Genomic DNA, 21,916 nt, shown 5'->3' on the forward strand with positions numbered 1-21,916 from the left:
GTTGGACCAAGGCGCCGCAAGTGGAAGCTGAAGACTCCGAAGGTCAGAGGCATTACCATAAACGCTTTGAATAATGGCAAAAGCGCTTGAACCCTTTGGAGGTTCAACGCTTTTAAGGAAAAATCTAGAGATTCATTGTATTGTGTCGTGAAGCAATTTCGCTTCAGACGCTGGATAACGAATGATGGATGACTTATTGGCATACTTCTTCTGCTTCCTATTTATTCGAATCTCATTCCAGCCTTCCCAACCCTCCTTGACTATATTCAAAGATCACTATTATGAATTGCCGCAAAAAGTATTTTTAAAAAACCTAATCTACGCGTACTTCAACTAAGGTATCTCTCAGGAACTGTTACTGATTGTAGGGAAAAAGCTATATCGAACGCTTCTCTTTGCGCTAACATTTGGATCGTCATTTTTTACATTTCTTACTTTTACAGAAACTTGCGAGGTCCTTACCTCGCCAAAAGTCTAACTAAATACAAAATTCAAAATAAATATTTATTATAGAAGTTAGCAGCATGTTCCATGGCCTCGGCAGATAGAATAATTAATGGCACGTCTTTTAGCAACCCTTCCGACGAGTAAGCTGGGACAATAGAAGAATTCGCCCTCCACAGAGAAGCAAGTACCTAAAACAAATATGAATACAGCATAACGCGGTGGTTGTATAACGAAATTACGAACATGTCCGCTCGGAGATAACCGGCAATGCTGAGGTGACACAGAATTTTTAACGAAGGTACGCACACTTGACGAAAGCCGTGCTGTGACTAGACGTTCTTCGATATCCATGGATCTCAGCAAGTGGTCTATAATCGGGCGTACACGTATTCGTTCGTAACGGAGAATCGGGTCACGGCCCCTTTCTGGACATTTTGCGCACTTGGAAATGTATCGCGGCGGCCACAGTAATTATTTAGAGATCAGGGAGAAGAGGTTACATACCCAAGTGTTTTAATGAAAGGATCCGGGGATTAATTTGAGAAGGTCATTTGGGCACGATAACAGTTCTTAAAAACTTTCATTCCGTTTGTGTTCAAAAGCCGTGCGCCAAAAATACACGGTCTGTCAAATACTCTGCAGGATGGGTTGTTTAGTCATCTGAATTTGCGAATTCAGCCACACTGAGGAAGAGTTTGTACTGTATTCATTGTGGTATTTCTGAAGTAAATTTTATTGTGCTGTGAGGTCATAGAATCCTCCCAAAGAAAGTTTTGTGATGTGAATTCCGAAACTGAACTCGTATCAATATTATGAATACGAAAAAAAAAAACAAGAAAGGTAACCGAAATTGCACAAGTCGATACTCCGCCGACCAGCGTAGGTAATAAAATATACGAGAAGTCTGCGCCGATTGTTACCCCTAGAATGGATCTAGGCCTAGGATTAATTTGAAACGCAGTGTACTCGTGCAGGACTGACTAAATCAACCCTTGGCTACCTCGGTAAATAGATGAATGATCTATAACGCAAGTGCACCACAGGACTGACCTATGGAGTCAATCTGGGCGTCCTACCATGCACCCTAGCAGACAATTTAGTACAACCATACCAGCCATAGAAAAAAGATGATGAAGGTAACGCTGAAGGATAGGAAACGTCTTCGTGGTTTATATAACAAATGGTGGAGCAGTCATCGTGGCTGACAGTACCATAGAAAAGTAACTGGGCCAGTCATGTAATGTACTGAACTTTCAAAAGAAGGTCGTCCCGAGGAACGGGTTGTCTGTTGGGCCAGGAAGTGAGAAAAAAGCCAAGCTGGGAAAGAAACAATGTGCCGGCACGAGCTTAAAAATTGGGATGGAGAAAAATACGTTCGGACTAGGTTGGACAAAATAAACTCGTCTCATTTCTGAAGCGATCGGAGTCGCGTATGCGATGTGCACACCGATTCAATCTTATTTCCGGCAATGATACACTGTAGTCCACGATTTTACAGTGGACACGATGATAGTTAAGCCAAGAGGCTTCTATTGCGAAATTCTATTGCGGAATTCATTGTGAAACTACTGCGAAATTCATGGGAGGGATGACTTGGAAGGCGTCGTAATTGACCCTAATGGACCATAATTGCCATTGTTGTGGCAGAAATAGATAAAAGGCCGCCGATACCGCATGGAGTGGTCTCTAAGAGCGCTGCGATTTTAGAAGACGAGGCTTCGAAGTTCGACCTTGTGAACATTTGAATGCGTTCTCTGACACCAGAGAGTAAATTCTAAAACTTTGCTAAATTAAAAAACAATGCTGCCTTCTTTGTCTCATACATTACTTGTATTGAATTCCAAAAACCAATGAGAATATCCCTAACGGGCGGTAGCGGATGTAAACGTTAATGATTCGTTTGAGAAACAGCGGTACGGTAATCAAAAGGTAACGATTGATTGTGGGATTTAGCGCGCCAAATCTACACCTGGTCCATGAAGCATGCTGTAGTGGAGGACTCCGGATTAATTTGATTACATGGGAGTCATTAACGTCCTCTGAAATGTCGACACACGGGAGCTTTCGCTTTTAGTCTCCATGAGAAGCGCAGCCACCACGACCGGCATTGAACCTGCGTCTTTCGGCTCATAACGCCAAAGCCACTAAGCCACCGCGGCGGGTTGCGTCAAGGGGTGGCAAAGTGCTCACATAAATGCAGCACTAGCTGGCCGTACGTCACCGGGACCGTTGTTCCACGAGCTTTAGGAAGGGGGAGACGCGGCCCCGTAGCATGAAGGCTTCGGAAGTAATTAGAGAACCTCACGTGCCTGAATGATCATAAAGCTTACCACGGCAGCACTTGCGGGCGATTAGGCTAAGTTAACGGTGCAGGGCAAGTCATGTGTTTCCTTCCTGGCCTAACCTTAGTAATTAAAAAAATTGCAGCAGAGAAAATGTTCTCGTAACAAGGAAATCTTCTGTTTCTTCTCCGATCACAAACAACCTGGTGTTGGTCCCCTGCATTCCTTCCACCCATTATAATTGGTCGTCCAAAAATAGAATTAATAAAGGCTCTTTAAACCCGACTTTCTCCGAATATTTTAGGGAAGGGGCGTAACGAAGCCTTTCCACATGTTCAGACGCACTTAAGCACAAACGAAACAGCTCGTTCAAACGAGATACATTTATTGCAATTGCACATCTGCTCCTTCGCATTTCGAAAGAAAAACCACAGACTATGCCAGAAAACCAGGTTCATCTACCCCAAGTCACTATTCAAGAACCATGATTGTATAACATATTCCTAGTGGTGTAAAAACAGCTTGTGAATACTTGCAGCTTTTGTGTAGCTTCCATGGAACAAAATAGAGCGTCACCACAAGCCTCCGTATTGCTGTGGTGAATGTAATCACCCGCAATATCTCTACACGCCCGTTTTTCTCCGTACTGAAGTCCTAGGGCCTTATATTTACGTTTTGACAAGCTGGTTCGGTTAAAATTCAACGCCGTATTGCGGAACAGATATATCTGAAACACAGGTTTGTCGCACGAACACACCTGCACAATATTTTTAGTCTGCACGTGAGGCGGTGAACCAGAGGCGAAATGTATACTGCTCCATTAAAATAAAGTGGGGTTCATTAGACTCGAGAGATCCAGTCACGTATGAAAGAAATATGACAATTTGTATGAGAATCTGAAATCTGAAAATCTGAAAATATGGGAATGTGAGAATATGAAATATGAGAAATATGACAATTCCTATGAAAATCGTTGGTTCAAAAAGAAGAAAAGGAGTGCACAGGGTGCCTCTTGCTCATAGCACAAAACTTGTTTGTTGTTGAATAATTTACCAAATAAAAAGATATTCCAGATTATCTGTGGCCGTAATTTAATTTTAAACAACATCGTCCAAGAGTGATGAATGCGCCCATAGGTAAGATTTCTGCGATAACGAGGCAGTAATTACGCGCCGATTGAACTTTTGCACTCGGATTACGGACTTTTGCCATTGCTCTTGTTCCTCTTCATAATATTAATGCTTTCATTATCACCATGACTGGTAATATTAGCACGTTAACCTAAAACAAAGCCAATTTTCCGGCATTTTTTCCCCATGCTGAGCAATTTGTAATTACCTATGCTTTTTTGCATGCAGGCTCCACCTCAAAAGAATGAAGATTTGTTCGTCCAGATGTGCCAACGTCGGCGATCTGCAATGCTTTCCCAAAGGAAGAAGAGATGACGCCTAGAAACGACTGTATGTTTTCTGTGAATAAGAGCAATCGCCATCAACTCGGTGTTCCATCGGAGTATGTTGATTGCTTTGTCCCTGCACAAGCTGCCGTAAAGAGGCCGATAGAGCGAAGGAGAGAGAGAGGGAGAAAGAAAAAAGTCAGAATAACACCCTATTCCGGAACTTCATGTGTTCTACTAGTCGTTTTCGCCAGTGTCAGCAGGCGACCCTGGTGTGCCACTTGACATCTAGCCAACAATGTCTACCACAGCTAAGGAAGAGAACGGGTGCCGAGGTGTCTTGGGGCATTCTAGGAGTATATGTTGTGGGGTGTCTAACTGTGGGCAAACATGCTCACTTCGACGCAACGAGTGTCAGCCACTTTGGTACAAAACGTCGCCAGGAAACTTTTCTGGAAAGAGCACGGTCATATTGCTACCAAATTGCACTTGGTAAAATTGCGCATTTGCGTTTACGTTCAATCCGAATGGCTGAATGCAAATCACGTGTCATTTTGCCGAGTATGCAAAAGCATTACTTAGATATGTTGGCTTGAAATCCGTGATCTATGGTAAAAAATTACTGACGGACGGAACACAAAACTGCGAACTGCTAAATGGATAAAAAATAGCTTTATGAATACCAAGAACGACGCAACATTTCTCAGGAAACTCCTATAAACAGTGCAACAAAATAAGCAGAAAATAACATTCGGTATATTCCGCTGCGGCTGCGATTAGAACCAGAGACTTCGGGAATGCGTGATCAGTACAGAACTCTTGGGCCACCACAGCTCGATGCTTCTAGCTGACGAAAGATTAACCTATGAATGGCGACTTTTGAATTGGAAACGTCTGTGGAGTTATGCACTGAAAACCACCGAAGATATTCGGCATGGTAAGTACATGAGTAACAATTATGTAAGCGGAAAAGCCTACGCCCGCTGGTAATTATCACGCGTCCCTAGCAGCAAAGAAATGAGGCTCGGGTTGAAGCGTGTGATGCCCACCCAGTATATTTACAAAACAAAAACTCAAACAAACGAGATCATAGCAAATGAACAAGCATATCACACTAAACAAAAAAAAAAACAAGCACAACCTCACGCACGAAAATGTAGTCAAAAACTCTCTATAATACATTAACTGTCTATGCCAAACTGAAGCAAGCCCTGCCGCCTGTAGCCCGACGAGCCCGCTGCGGTGCCGATGACGTGGCCCAGTGGGTCGGCTGGCTCACACTTTGACGAACTTAGCGGCATGTCGCGATGGCCCGTCGTGGTCGTCAGGGGGCTGGATGACCGTGGTGCGATGCCACACGTTATTTGAGGAGAACGGCTCAGAAGGAGGCCAGCAGTGCAAAGCCGCCTGTAGTTGGTGGTCCCTAGCTGTCCGCTCCCAACGGAGCGAGGCCGCTAGTACGTTGAGGGGCACGGCCCGACAGGTCGTCAGCGGTGCAATGCCACCAGTGCGCTCTCAAGAAAGGGCGCTTTCAGGACTCAGGGAACTCAATACCGGTCCGCCAGCTCTCGTCCCAGTGGTGGCACAACCACCTCGAAGACCCTATGCTCGACCCGAACTTGCTACCATTCCTCCCAAGACCTCGTTCCACACTCCCTACTCCAACCTCGTCGGCATCCTCTTCAGCTCGCATTGTACCGTGTGAGGCTCCCATTTGTTGGCCCGGATAATCTCCTCCTCCTCTTCGAACACCCTGTGTATCTTCTTCATTAGTCTCTTACAAATCTTTCTAGCCATAACGGAAGGTACTAACCACAATGCCATCACGGCTGCCCGGCAGGTCCCATAACCCTCTCGACGCACGCCAATACCGTTCAAACGGCTCGGGATAGTGCACTTGAAGATATTGAATGCGACTCCTGAACACCAGCCCTCGACGCTCATATGGCCAACATATGGAAACGGGCACATGCACTCACTGCCCGTTATGCCCAAAACGGGAAACGCCATTCAGACCTTGTAAAGCTACGGCGCCAGTACAAGTTGATCCGGGAATACCAGCGAGTACTATCGAATGAGCATTGGCACAACCTCTGCGACAAGCTAGGGCAGGAAAAAAGGCTATATAAATTGTGGGGACTTTATTGGACCCTTTCTAATAAAAGGAAACAGAAATCTTCTTTGTTTGGCTCTCTTACCCTTAAAGATCCACCAATAACGGTCAAGCATCAGCTCATCACGACTTTCTTCGCTCACGCCTCCCTCCATCACCATCCGCCATTACCAGTAATCAGCATCCCAGCCCCCTTCGTGGACCTTGAATCGCCCTTTGCTCTTGCCGAACTTCGGGCTGCGCTCCTCCACGGCAAACAACGCTCGGCCCCGGGACACGATGACATCACGTGGCAACTCTTCCGTAATCTAAATGACTCCACCATTGCCCCACTCTTGGACCTTGTTAATGATTACTGGGCCACGGGCGAAGTTCCAGACAACCTTAAACTGATAGCCATACCGAACAAGCATTCCACTAATATATCTAATCTCCGACCCATATCCTTAACCCCGGTACTTTGTAAACTCATAGAACTCCTCATTATTAATCGCCTTCAACAACATCTGGAGTATGTCTCCCCATGGTTCCATCCGGCGCAGACGGGCTTTCGTCCAAATCTGAGTGCCCATGACTATTTTTGGCTGCTACACCGAGTCTTCAATCGCCCCTCCTGTGTGGGTAACCGTGACTACGTCCTTTCAATTGACATGCGCGAAGCATTCGATCGTGTTAGTCAGGCTGCTATTATCGAGGAATTAGGTCAGGCATTCCCTAGTCAGAGGGCCCAAAACTGGGTACGTAATTTTCCTCAGAACCGGCCTATTTGTCTTAGCAGCACGTATCCGGCCTGGAGCCCCTTGACCTACTACTTGGATAGGGGCGTGCCCGAGGGCTCTATCCTTGGGCCTGTGCTTTCCAACCTAGGCATGGCCCGCGTTGCTCGTAGGTTCGAACGGGACTATGCCGGTCGGTTTGCTATGTACACAGGTGAACTCACGGTTTGGGTAGAAGCCGCTGATTTTTCCGACCCGGATCACATGTTGTATGAACTTCAAGGTGCCGCCAACAGCCTCAATAATATCCTTTCGACACTGGGACTTGAGATTGCCCCTGAAAAGACGGAATTTCTCCTTGTTCATGGTCGCCATCAGCTCCCACCAGATATGCGCAGAGTCACCTACCTCGCCGACACGCCAGACTCCCCTAAAAGTGGGAAAATTCGTATTTTAGGTGTTCCGTTGGCCAACAACAATAGCGCTAAGTGTTCGATCAGCCAGCTTAGCGCAACTGGAAACCCATGCTTCGTCTCATTTCACGTAAGTACGGCGGAGCATGCCAGTCAGCCTGCCTTACGCTTACTCGAGCAGTGGCGATGAGTCGACTTAGGTATGGCGCTCCTGTCTATAAGCTGAAAAAGTACATATGAAATATCTTCCGGTCTTTATCGGGCTGTTCTTCACACCATTATCGGACTTCCGCGCCATACCCGCACGGAAGCCCTGAACCAATCATCCCCGGTACCCGCGCTCGAATTGCTCCTCCAGAAAACCCTACAACTGCACCAAGATCGCCGTTCCTTGACCTGGCAAGGTGCCTCTCTTATAGCTTGGAACTCGCAAATGGCGCTCCCCCAGACCCTCCCAGATCCTCTCTCTCCTTCATGGAACCTACACTTAGGGGTTGACAATCTGCAACGCACAGGCGTCCCAAGATCCCGATCCGGGGTTCGCCATCACGATGTTTCTCGCACTCTGGCGGCTAAACTCCCTGATGAACAAGACATTTACAAAGACGCGAGCGTGTCTGCTAGCCGCATGGGACTGGCTTGGCGATGTCCAGGTTTTCCTGGTTTAGACGGCGCTCGCACTCGACCAACATCCACTAATTGTACAATGGACGCTGAGCTACATGCCATCCTCGAAGCCCTCGAACACTAGACCTGCGATACGTCTGCCCCATTACCACTCCGGATTCCGTTCCTGACTGACTCCGAAATGGTGCTACGTGAGCTCCTGAACCCCTTCTTCGATCACCCTCTGGTTCACCAGATTCAACATATGATTAGCCTGCTTGCTCGCAATGGTACCTCTGTACGTGTTGCGTGGATACCGGGACACATGGCCCAGGGTTCCGGCAACCAGGCTGCCCATGATGCAGCGCAGGAGAGAATTCAAGTAACTCCTCCACTGGTTGACAGCCCTGCTCCCCCGCTGTCCTTCTCAGGCAACAGCTGGATCACGCTGGTCAGGCTAGGCAGAACCGCCTAGCCGCTGTCACTCCTGTAGGTGTCCTGCATAATGCCCCATCCCTAACTCGTCTTGCCGAAGTTTTTCTTAACAAATTTTGCGAGACCGCTGCATTGACTCCCTACATCACACGCAAATGGCATCACCGGACGAGCGATCCTACGCCCTACTGCCCATAATGCAACGCAGGTAATCTGACCCACCTTATTTGGTACTGCACTGCGTACCAATCCTCCCTCCCCATCCTGCTGAATGACCTAGTAAATTCAAGCGAGATACTCCCCGAGAAACTCAGCGACCCCGATTTCCTTGCTTCCCTTGAGCGCTTCGCTCTCTAGAGTGGCCTAGTAAAAGTAATTTAACTGGGGTCTACCACCCCTATCTGTGCATTCAGCAACTGACTACTCCTCTCCAAGATCTTCGAATTAACATCACCTCGTGACCACCTCTCCCCTCTCTTTTCTCCCCTTCTCCCCCTTCCGGCCCTTCGGCTGTCCTTGCGTGGATAAAAGTCTTTCACTCACTCCCTTCTAGCCATCCCGTAAGCTCATCGTTCTTTGCTCCATTGCGTGCAAATAAGTGGGCGGAAGCCGTCTGCTCTCTGTCATGGTTCCTATTGTGGAGGTGGTCTTCGGGACACGAAGACATATCCTCAGTATTCGGGCCTGCAACCCCTCTAGTATTTTAGAATTCACTTTGGAAAGAGAAGTCAGAGCTGGGAGGCTATAGCGTAGTAAGCCTTCGCAGACGGCGTAGTATAGCCGTAAAAGATAGCTGACGCTACATCCATCAGTTCTGTTGGAAAGCATGCCGAAGATGTGCGCGAATGACGTTAACTTCTCTTTTAGGCTTCGGATGTGAGGCGTCCATGTCATATGGCGGTCGAAGGTGATACCCAAAAACCTGTGATGGGTGACTTACGGTACCGGTACGCCGACGGCCGTTAACGGTAGTCTCTCTCTTCGTATTTTCTTCAGTCATCTTCTTCTCGGGCCCATCTCCATTCGGGTATGGTCTCGTCTTGCTTTTCTCACCCCACACCTTTTTACACATGAGAGTAATCAATAATAAAGATAACAAGGGCGACTATCGAAGCCTCTTGGGCTTAGTAATCGACAAAAGACGAAAATGTCGCAAATGTTGCTGAATCCCATGAAGTTCTGGAAATCAATGTAACCCCAGACGTTTGATTATGTTTAGGTAGTCATCATTGCCAGTACTCCAAACTGCACAGCGGAGTTGAAGTAGCCCCGTTTTATATTAATATACGGGCGTTATGCAAAATTGGCTTGAGATTAACCCGACTCTGCAGCACGTTTTTCAAGTTTTTTTTTTGAAATCTTAAATGCTTGCAGAACGTAGTCACCCAACACACCCAGTACTTAGATTAACTGGTCGCAAAGTACCTCAGCTAAAAATTACTGCTCTATGCCCATCAGACAGCTCAGAAAATCGCTCAAAATATTTTTCTATCTCTCCCCGTCTTGACGTTCTTCGACGGCTCGAATTACGTCACTGAAGCCATGTAGTGGCTTCTGGCCGGTTTTCCTTCAGTTGAAGCAATGAACGCTTTTCGATAGCAACTTTAAAAATAAATCCACAAAAACAAAGAAGAAAAGCAGGGCGTATCTGGTGCGACGAGCATATCACGCACTGCCGCTCCGTGCTGGCGATAACTGTAGCTTTCGCAGTGCTTCCAGACGCGAAGGAAAGAGTGAAAGCGTTTATCTAAAGTGTTGCAGGGTCCCTTTAAGTGCTTTAAGTGACTGAGACATTTTTTCTCACGCGTCGCTTCCAGGCGTAAATCTCGTGACGCTCGTCGTCTTTCCTTGCTGACAGGCGTTGTTGTCTCGACTCACGTATTCTAACCAGCAAACCCAGCTGATATTCGCGGTCTGCGGAGCTTGTTTCGGGCCTGGATGTTGTAAACTGTGCGGGAACGTTTTGAGAGGGTTCAGCGCCAACTCAGATTCACTTTTTCGCTTCATAGATATTATTGAATATAACACCGAAAAGGCAGCGTCAGGCACACAATCTAGCTATGTAAATACAACAAGGACAACGGACGCACGCTTATGTGCGCCGCATGAAACAAAATATAGCTCTAATGACGACCTCCTTCGGGGTGCTCGAAATCAAGCATTTTCCGGTAGCGTCAAATACCACCATCAGTAATATCAGGTAACACGGTGCAAATCGGCTCCAGTTGCTGGGTGTTCGCTTCGACCATGTTGAAATGAAGCAATAGAATAGACGCCGGGTCATGACGCAAGGAATGAACGGAATGAAAGAATAACTGCCATGACTTGCCACGCATCTTGTTTTTTGCTAGAGTTCTTACGTCATCATCACCATCATCATCATTTATTTACCGTTAAGGACCCCGCTCGGGGTATCACATAAGGGAAGGTGAACAATCACAGTACAAAAGGCTATGAAAATGCAATACATAACAGTTTTTGGTTTACCAGAACATACCATTAGCAGCAAACAAAAAATAACACGGAACTTGTGAAACAAAATTGATAACCGTCAATTCGATAACCAAAAGATACTGGCGGCAGCGAAGAAAAACAGCGATTAAGAGTCAAGGGTGCCTAGTAATAACTCTAAATTTAAAAGCAACTTGTTCACTGACAATAGCGTCTGTCAAGTCTTCAACGGCAGTATACGCAGAAATGATTACTTAAAAGCGTTAGTAGAACCAAACACACGCTGAATACTCATGGAATTAAATAAACGACGAGATTTGCGGAAGGGAAGAACTAAAAGTGAGCCATGAAGGTAAGGAAAGTTGTAGTATAGATTGTGAAAAAAAAAAACACAGGCGTGCAATTTTGCGTCGAGCTTACAAAACAGGCAGACCGAGAAATGATTTTATTTGGTGCTAGCACGTTTATCATAATTGCAGGATATGAATCTTGCGGCACTATTTAGACGGATTCAAGAATGTTATTTAGGTATACCAGATGATAGGTCCAAATTGCAGACGTGTATTTGATTTTGTACGAACAAGAGTTCCGAAGGCCATTTTTCGAAGTATTGCAGGTGATGACATTCTGAGATAGCCAAATGTTTTTGAGGTATCGGCAGCCAGTTTTGTTTTCCCCCGGAGCAAACAAAGTTGGTGACTGACAAAGAAGGGTGCTTTTTGTTGTATCTATGAACAGCTGTTAATTATGAATTCCTTCCCTTTCACCCTGAGCTAAGATTGTAATGAGGGTATGTTGTCAAAAAGAGGCGGAGGGGGATGTATTGGCTTTTATGTTGAAGGGATGGTGTTGTCGCAGACGCAAATTTTAAAAACCATGAATTCCTTCGTCGAACGACGACAATGGTAGAACGCGAAATTTTCTTGTGCTGGATTCGTTGGTTGACCTATCCCGCCACACGGCGAGTATGTGCTACTCTGGAGGTACGCTCCCTCTTTTTCTAGAATACCCACAGCAACTCTCGAGTGCGGACTCCGTAGGCCTAACGTTGCGCTTTGGGGTGCACGGCGCAAATCGGCTCCTGTTGCTGGTCGTTCGCTTCGATCATGTTGAAATGGAGCAATAGAATAAACGCCGGCTTCATGACGCCAGGAACCCAGGTTCGGTTCCGGCCATGGAATGCGTTTTTAGGGCTCAGCCCTTGGCGACAGTCTCTGCGCTGAGCCGCGTCGCCGTCGTAACCGAGTTAACGATGGCAAGACCGAATACTAAAAGAAAGCAAAGCAGGGGGGAGTCGCGAAATTGTGAGGGGAGGGTGGTTCGCCTTGGTGCCTTGAGCGCTCTCCGAAAGTGTGCGGTGGGAAGGGGGCTGGCCCGCACTGTGACCGCACGATACGCTGGTCTGCGGGATGCTGGAAAAAACATGAGGTGGGCGTGTGCGTGACGATGGTGTGCGTTTCCTGCCTAGGACGCGGGTTGCAGTCCCTTCATGAGACGCACTTCGCGCCCCTGACGCAGAGGCTCATCATCGCTGCCGTCGAGAGAACCCACGAGTGAGTGCTGCCTAAGCGCACTGCTGCTACGCCCAAATAGCTCATTAGGGAGTATCGTAATCGCGAGCCAATTTTTAGGGGCGAAGCTCCTCTTGCTTGGGCCTGTCCCTTCCCTCGTTGTTGCTGTATACGGCACGGCCCATTAATGATTATTGTGGCAGGATCCCCCTAGGGATTGGCCAACCAAAGATTGGCTGAAGAGGGCAAAACGTTCAACGCGTTCGGTGCTACCCAACAAGGAGGAGAGGAAGAAGAAGGGGTTGTCGTTCGTCACCTGCGAGCTGAAGAAACGTACCGGGGGTACGGGACACAAGACGCTCTGCAGAAGGCGACGGCCAAGGTGGCTAAAATGTCACACACCGAATTCGCCGACTTACCCATGGAGATTCTCATCGTCCAAAAGAACCCCTACATAACCACCCCAAACATCGACGTCGTCGACGCGCTTTGCAACAGAGCGGTGGAAAGCTTGACGTGTCGAGTCTTTATATGATGTGCGGGCGAATGTTTCACGGTTTTACCGATAAGCATTTTTGCTTCGCCCCTCTCATCATCATTCACTTCGTGGAGATGGCGGGATTTTTTTTGTTCACTTCCCCCCCCATCATTCATCATCATCGTCAGAGAGAATTGGCTTTCCTAACGGGCGTATTGGCGTACAAAGGCATCCATGAAGACACTAAAGCTTTAACCCAGTTCTCTTCCACTCTGTGAAGAAAGATGACCAGGAAAGCTGGGGTGGAGCGCCTCAACGTGAGTGAAAACATGGTTTCACCGCGTCGTAGTCCAAGGTCTGCACGAAGAAAAACACGTTTGTTTGTACCTTTCGGTTGAGCATACGTCCTGGAAATTACCTCAATAAAACTTTAACGAAACTACAGCTTCATTCCAGTGGACAACCATGAGGCTGTCTATTTCCCTCCCGTAGAAGCCCAAGTATGTCAGCAGACCAGAATTCCACAATATTTACAACTTCGCTGTGAGCTATGTACTCCGGAAAAGTAAATAAAACTCCTCGTAATGTTAGAGCAGTCTTAGCACCTAATTATGATATAAGTTGTTTCAAGACAGTTTCTATAAAACAATAGTTAGAAAGCGGAGTAGTGCGGGCGTCTTGGTACATACTTAATATTTGAGCAATATCTGCTAGTACATGTATTTGTATCTGCTAGTATATGTATCTTTCTTTTATTTGCGATAGTATGCCGGCTGGAGCCCGTCTCTCGGAGTAAGGCAAGAATGGAGCGGTGGTGGGGTCTCCAGAGCCACCGTTGGGGGTCGGGGTCTTCCTGGATGGAGGCCTGTGCCTCTCAGGTGTCACTTTCTGGTATCTGTTATAATTTTAGTACCCGAAAGTAGTACCACTTCTGAAGATGTCATATGTACGAGTACAAGGGCGCTCTTTTGGCAAAATCGCACATGACAACCGGTTACAGCAAGATCTTGGGCAAGGATGCGGCCGCATGGGGCGGCCAGCGTACCTCCCTGAATGATTCCTTCTGCATAACTGAAAGGATATGCTCTTTACCGGGGAGGGGACACAGCGTGGTCGGTAGTTGGCCCCAGAGAAGGCTTCCTTGTTTCTCGAACAGTCCAATGATAAGCGTATGTGCTGCTAATAGCATGCTTGCGGCAACAAATCATAGCGGACGTCGATAAAAGGACATTAGAACTAAGAATAACCTTGGGGGCACCTGCAAAGCACCGCACTCTGAATTTGATGCTGCAGTCCTTAAATAGAAACGCGTGCTATGCGTAACACAGAATGTCGGTTTGTTTTGTCATTCGGGACACACATTGAATAGCCACTGCACGAAGCTCTGTCTTTATGTAGTCTCTTGCAAAGCTTAACTAGGTGTACTATTGGACGAGTTGGTGGTTTATGTTAAAATAGCTAATGCGTAAAAAGAACAAATACGTGGGAAAATGACGAGACGAGCGCTGGCTTCTTACAAAGTTCAGCGCTGGTTATTGAAATACGTGCACTTGTGCGAACCAAAAGTTTGATACCACGAGTTTCATTTTTCCTATGGATGCAGTTTTCCCTCCAAAAGCTCCAAGACTTAGGTTTCCGCGAGGTGGATGGCGTTATGCACGACTAGGAGAAGCGCTTATGTAGATAATCAAAATGGCGATGAGGAGCGACGAAGAGATGTCCGAGAATCACTTGATAGCTCAGGAGGAGCGGTAGGAAGAGAGCACCGCCGTGTCAGAGACAGGTGACCCCTTGTCGGTAGCCATAACGATTGCTTGTTCCGTCCCGTTGGTACCTGGCGTAACCGCGTCGCTCAGCCGCTAAACGCCTTCGACAAAGCAAAGAAACGTGCCCGCGTACTTCGTGGTAGAAACACATTGCCCGGGTGATCAGCGCCTGCGGGCGCTACTTTCTCCACGTTGGATAGTAATCCTGCGTGCCAGGGTATTGGCTGATCGCAATCACATAGCTCGGAAAAGGTCGTACGGTAATCGGCACCACGGGCAGAGCTGCCCTCCAAACTTCAGAGTAAGTCTGCATGACCGGAGCAGCGGTAAGATGCCGGGAGAGCACCCTCACTGGCTGGCGTAGACGTCACATTTCTACCTGATATATGTGAGTACCATACAGTGTGGTTACCAGCAGTTATAATATTATAATATCTATGGGATGAACTTCGATTATATATTATATACTTTTTTTAATGATATTTTTATTACTAATTACATACTTTTCTCAAGCCGTAGGCGCAAGACATCACCAACCAGCCACCACAGAACAGCGAACACCAAGAAAAAATGCACCTTTAATCACTGCCGTAGCAGCGCATGAGCCTGCGAGCCTGTGCCGCCAAGCACAGTTTTCATGACGACGAAGACCCAGCCCACACTAATGTTTGGGTGTCTTTCTTATGCGTATTGACGAAACGGCCGTGGAAAGAGCGTCTATTTTTTTACCTGAACAGGTTTTCTTTAAGTTGTAAAATTGATTTCTTAGACATTTTCTTGAGAAAAAACGAGAAAACAGATATAAAACACACCAGTTTGCGTTTTGGAGGAAGCTGGCGTGATGGTGCTGACTCGGGCCGCTTTTTGAAGGTGCGATTTCTCTTACCCTATAGGGACTAGATAACTACTAAAACCGGCACGATCCCAGAAACGTTTACAGCGGCTACAGCTGTAAAACCTAATGTGAAACAGTAGCCACTGAGTAAATAATTTATGCACCGACACGTTTGTGTAAGTAGGGTAGGAAAGGGTTACCCAAAGCTCTTGGAACGCTCCTTTCTCACAAGGCTGAACTATCACGTTGAACAGAGAGAGCAAGAACTCTCGTTATACCCAGACCAGAAGACAGACATTTCAAGCAACTTTTTCTCCGCCGGCTGGCTTTTTCTTTCTCCGTAGTTGTCTTCAAATTGGGAGGGGAAGGAGTATGAATCCTGGTATACTCGTAGACAGCGACCTGCAGAAGCCTTTCGATACCGTAGGGAACAAGGCTCTAATCGTAACACCTTAGGACAAGAACCAATGGCCTAAAAGTTCAATAACGTCAAGTCACTTATTGGAGGGACGCATGTTCAAAATACGGAGTGCCAATTGAAACCATGATCCTCACAGCAGCAGCGTTGCATGAATAGGGTCCCTTAGGGTCGCCACACCATTCCGCTTGGTGATGTGAGGGCTCGCTAGACGTCTGCGGAAAGTTGATGGTGTGCGCTTCACCAATTATGCTGGTGATATGACACTGTGCACAGAGCCGGGTGATCCACTGAGAACCACGGAATAATAAGCCAACGCCATGCAACAGGTGCTCGATACTTTGGCCTACCACCTGAACAATAGATCCATGGAGTGTCGCCAGTAATGGCAAAATGGATGCTTCTCGGCGGCTCGACAGCAGGGAATGAAAAACGCAAGCTCTACCTTGCCGTTCAGATACGCGAAAGATCTGTCGCGACGGCGACAGAGAGATGAGAAGACACACGTCTGCACGCTACAGCGCCGTGGGCCCAAACTGGAGGCCCCGCTTTATTCCACCTCGTGCCCAGCGCGCACCGCAAGCGCGTGGTCAGCACTCGCCACTCGTGGCTCAGCCCCAGCGTCATCCTTCCTGGAGCGTGCCCGTTTGCGGCAGCAGACGACGCAAGCTGCTGGGGCGCCGCCACATAGCCCCCCCCCTCTTCAGACGGAGTCTCGGCAAAATGGACAGACTTTGCGCTGGGATGTTCGCGGGTGGGGCTGCGAACGGAGGGGAGAGTGGTGGTGTTCAGGGTGGAGTGGTGGATGGTGGTGTCGAAGGCAGGCGGTTCAGCCTCGGTGAAAGCGGGCTTGAGGCGATCGATGGAAACGACAGTGTCGCGGCCGTTAACGCGAACTGTAAACGTCTTTTCGCCGCGTGAAATGACGAGATGAGGGCCGGTGTAGGGCGGTTGAAGTGGCCGGCGGGCACTGTCGACACGGATGAAAACGTATTTGCTGACAGAAAGACTTGGGTGAATAAAAGTGGGTTTTGTGGGACACGGCCGTGGCGGTTGGGGACGGATATAGCTGAAAAACCGGGTCAATGTCGCAAACGATGCTGATTCCCGAATCAGCGCATAGAATGTCCTCGAGTTGCAGAGAGGAGCTGTTTGAAGAACGTAGAGTTCGGAGCTCCTCGTCATCGCTTTGGGCTTGGGCCAACTCCTGAGAACTGAAACTGGGGCGCTGTATGGCGGAAATACGGCTAAGGGCGTCGGCTGGAATGTTGTTAAATCCCTTGACATGCCGAATGTCCGTCGTAAACTCTGCAAGATAAGCCAAATGTCGCGTCTCTCGGGGAGAATATGTAGTCTTCGATGACTTGAAGGCGTTCGTAAGAGGCTTGTGATCGGTGAAGATCACGAAGCTGCGGCCTTCGAGGACGTTGCGGCCCGGACGTTGCAGCGGAGCCACGTACTCAGAATGGACCCTCCCCGCGACGCCAGCGGTCCTTCTGAGTCCTCCGCTGCCTCTTCACCTGGCATCTCCGCCGTCGCTTGCCGTTTGCCCCCCTTCAGCGCTAAGCACCCCGACGTGTGGTTCCTTCAAGCCGAGGCAAGCTTCCGAGTGAGTCACATCACGTCCGGGTCACCAATGTCGCGACGGCGACAGAGAGATGAGAAGACACACGTCTGCACGCTACAGCGCCGTGGGCCCAAACTGGAGGCCCCGCTTTATTCCACCTCGTGCCCAGCGCGCACCGCAAGCGCGTGGTCAGCACTCGCCACTCGTGGCTCAGCCCCAGCGTCATCGTTCCTGGAGCGTGCCCGTTTGCGGCAGCAGACGACGCAAGCTGCTGGGGCGCCGCCACAGATCGTTATATTAATATCCGTCGCATCCCGATACTTCAAAGCGGAGGCGCAGCAACGAGGATACAGCAGTTGCAGCCTGAATGGAAAAACCACATTCACCATATAACACGCATAGCCCCCAAATAGGGTGGAGCCTGAGTGAGCACGCACAGCTCGTACACTCCCAATGCCACCACTGACTTAGAAAGCTCACCGTCTGGACCCCGACTGCAAGTTTCGGTTACCTCCTGGTATTCAGCGAAACCACTCCACGCTGTTTCACATACAACAGCTTGGCGCAGCCTTTACCCGTCGCTACAAGCACTTCATTGGCGTTACGAGTGACACCGACTGTGAAACATGCCGTGTACCAGAGACTATTTCGCAGGTTCTCTCCCACTTTCCACGCGATGCGCATCCTCGAGAACATTTAGCGAGATCATTGTCCCGTTTGGACTATCATGTGGTGTCGGAGGAATACTAGCTGCTAGGACCTTGACCACACGCGCAGCGTTCCCACAAGGTATTTAAAGCTGTGCTGACATTTCTGCGCAGCAGCGGCCTCTCGGCGATATTGTAGTTGAGGCCCGTCCGGCTGAACTTTAACACATGTACAGTATAAGTATAGGCGTCTTCTGTACATAACCATTTAGTCATTTCTCCGCCATCTTCATCTCTCTCGTCCTCTATCCACGCTCTTTTCTCCCCTTTCTCTCCCCACACACAGAATAGCTGGCCAGATATACTACCATAAGGCCGAACGTTCTGTGTTTTTTCATTTCAATAAAATTCCTCTCTCTCTCACTGGGAAACCGTGCGTTTTTACCTAAAAAAGCGCATGTCGAAATGATTGAAACGCTGGATCGGGAATATCTTCGGGTGATGGCGGGCCTACCCCAACATGCCCGTTTCGATGCGTTGCACCGCTGCTCTCTCATCCGGCCGCACAACACCCCAGCAGCAAGAAGCCGGAGTCTTACCGGCGGAAACCCTACAAAGGCTCAAGATAACACCGCTCCCACGGAATGTCAATCCCGACAACAACCCGGGGAGACGTGCCGCAAGAGCCAAGGCCCTTACAGACACGTACGCGAACGACACCGGCGCCCTCTTCGTGGACGCGGCCAAGTACGCAGACAGAAAAGACACTTACGTGGCAGTGGTGGTCAAAGCCACGACCGGTGAAGTGTACAGTGCCTGCAGCATCCGGGCATCGTCGGCATGCCAAGCAGAGGAAGTGGCCATTGCGCTTGCCCTCACGGACCGTCGGTGCTCGACGATACTGAGCGACTCCCGCTCGGCGATCAAGAACTACGCCCGCAACTCAGTATGTGCCAGTGCAGTGCGCGTGGTACATTGCAGTGCAGTGAACGACTCGGTGCCGGCCACCCAACTGAGGTGGTTCCCGGCGCATACAATAACTACAGGCAGTGGCAGCAGCAGCCACCCCAACCGCAACGAGACGGCGGACGCCGCCGCGCGAGTACTTACCAACCGCGCGGCCGCCCCCACCGCCCTCGCCTCTGCGGAAGGAGTGGACTGTGAGGACTGTGATATGTGCAGTGACGACGACGACGAAATGGACCCACTACTCGGGTATGCGGAGGTGCTGGGCTGGTACCGGTATGGTCGCCGAACCATGCCCCCACCCCACCCGGGACTGACACGCGAACAGGCGGTGTTATACAGACAACTTCAAATTAGATCCGTGCTCACGCCGGCGCTTGCGCGTTACGTGTGCCCGGAGGTGTTCGAAAGTGAAGTGTGCAGTGTGTGCAAAAGGGCTAAAGCAACTTTGACCCACATCCTCTGGGACTGTGACCTACATCCGGAAGAAGCGGTCGCCTCTCCCGGGCGACTGCCGGAAGACAGCTCGTACAGTGTTATCGCAGGACTTGACAGAACAATTGCAGGCCGTCCAGCGGCTCGAGGTGGCTCTTGCCCGACAAATGCGTGGGGCTGAGCCGGCTGGAGACCGGGGGTATAAACCCCACAGGTCGACAGCGGGCCGGCCTAGCGGGAGTCGGGGAGGCAACACCCCGAAGACGCCTTAACTACGTCGGGTGGCGGGCGACCCTGCGTGGTCCTCCCCGCTACCTCCGCCGGACATTCTAAATAAAGTTTACTTCTCTCTCTCTCTCCGATGCATCATGGCTGAACGCCAGGCTGGGCATGGTCGCAGCCGTCTCTACACGTTTTCGGGTGAGTTGCTCCTAAAACTTGATGTAGGACAGCTGGGTAAAAATAAAGAACTGCTCTTTGTGATGGCTCCCGGGGATAACGTCCAGATGCGTGTCATGAAGCTCGGCAAGTGCTGACTCGCAGAAGGGGGCCACGTGGCCCAACCAAATGCCCTTGCGGAGAGGGCTGACTACTAACACAACACAATCTTCAAAGACACCGCCTCGAACCCATACACCCTCTGGGAGAAGTTGCACCTGTCACAGGACAACACCGGAACACGTAGGCGGTTAAATATCTCTGGGAGTCAACTGAACGGCAGACAACCATCATCAGACGTCACCAAAATTTGACTTCACAAAATTTGACTTCATCATTTTACTTCTCTAAAGAAGCCAAAGGAATGTGAGAGGAAAGATGCCTTTCTGTGTGAGGCAAAAGCTTCACCATTTTCACTGTGTCATTGAAGGCCCAGAAAATTGACGAAGAACCCTAGAGGCACAAAACCTGAAGTTCACCTCCGTAATCCTTCGCGAGCTTGGCGACGTAGTGATGTGGGTGGACTGTGCACCGGCCAAATGGGCGGCATCGGTAACTGCGCCACCAATAATGCAGCGAATGAGCTGGTACGTTTCCTGTCTTATCTCTTTGACAAACTCCCGCAAGCTCCGCTTCTCAAATACCCGGATAAAAAACGCGAGCGGCTAGACATGCAGGTGAAACGAAAGCTGAAGGCGAAGGTGCCGCGCAAAGCCTACCCACTTCCTCAACGACTTCCGTGCGGTGCGGATGCATTAATGTACAAGGCGATGAAAGGTGCTTCCCTTACTGACGATGTACTGGCTAAGTGGCGAGCACAGGCATCATCAAACAGAAGTTGCGGTACTGACCCTACATAAAATGCACACCGGAGACAAATACGAGCAAGGCTTTCACGCAGCCATGGCGACGTGGTCCACGTGTTCCAGCACGAGCTGTGGTATTGTCCTGTTTTTGCACCGCTGAGAAACAATCACAAACGGACTCTCCTTTGTATCATTAATGAACTGGGCAACTACAAACCCCTCACCTTGGTGCAGCAGGCAGGATCCTTTCTTTGTAGAAGTTTGCGCGCTAGGCAGATCTTGCCGGACGAATGTGACGGCCATCTGTCTCAACTCATTCCCTCATCCTCAAATTGGCTACCATCCCCCTAAAATCAGCAATGAACTTTTATTCAGTCACTATGCTCCTGTTCGTGCACAATATTCATCATGGGAGGTCTGTACTTATTTGCCATAGCAGTACTCAAGTCACGGGTCAACGGTTTGCGAAATACACCTATTATAATGAGTTTGCCAATCTCCTTGCGGTAGTTGTAACTTCCTAGAGTATTGTTTCGAGGAGGATATGGCCAAATTTACCACGGAAGGAGCTTGAAAGGAGCAGCCACCAGTCCCTTGTTTACATGAATTGTATCTTCTCCACAGGGCAACCTCATCTTCCTGTACGTTTTGTAGAGGTTCATATCGGTTGTGCATACTTCTCTGATATATAAGAACCAAACGTTGGTTTTTTGTTCCAATGTGTACTTGTTTAAAAAGAATAATTTGAGATATCTTTCGTGAGGTAAAGCAGCTTGAGCATTGAAAGAAACAGAGGACAAGAATGAAAGACGGGCTGTTTTTGTCAATATACTAACTCCCACAGATAACACCTCTTCAAAAGTTAAGGTGGTCAATGCCTGGGTTGCATGTTTGATAACTAAAGTCAGTCACTACAGCTAACTTGTGTCGACCTTCCAAAAAATAAGATTGAGGACATTTTTTGCAAAAGCGTTTCTTAGAGGGGTGAAAGATTTCATGCACACGGCTTATTTCAGATAGGCACCAAATGCATGCCCACAATTACAGTGCATCATAAATAAGGTGTCATTCTTTCAAACAACCTAAATGCAATACCCGGTGGTTATTCACTCGCCAAGATACGTTCATCCAGTCTACTTTCCTATGGACAAGAGCCATCTCGGTAATGCAGTTATGGTGCTTAAACGGTA

This window comes from Haemaphysalis longicornis, unplaced genomic scaffold, assembly GCF_048455015.1.
Source record: "Haemaphysalis longicornis isolate Haplotype H1 unplaced genomic scaffold, Haemaphysalis longicornis Haplotype H1 scaffold_2, whole genome shotgun sequence".
Classification (NCBI taxonomy): domain Eukaryota; kingdom Metazoa; phylum Arthropoda; class Arachnida; order Ixodida; family Ixodidae; genus Haemaphysalis; species Haemaphysalis longicornis.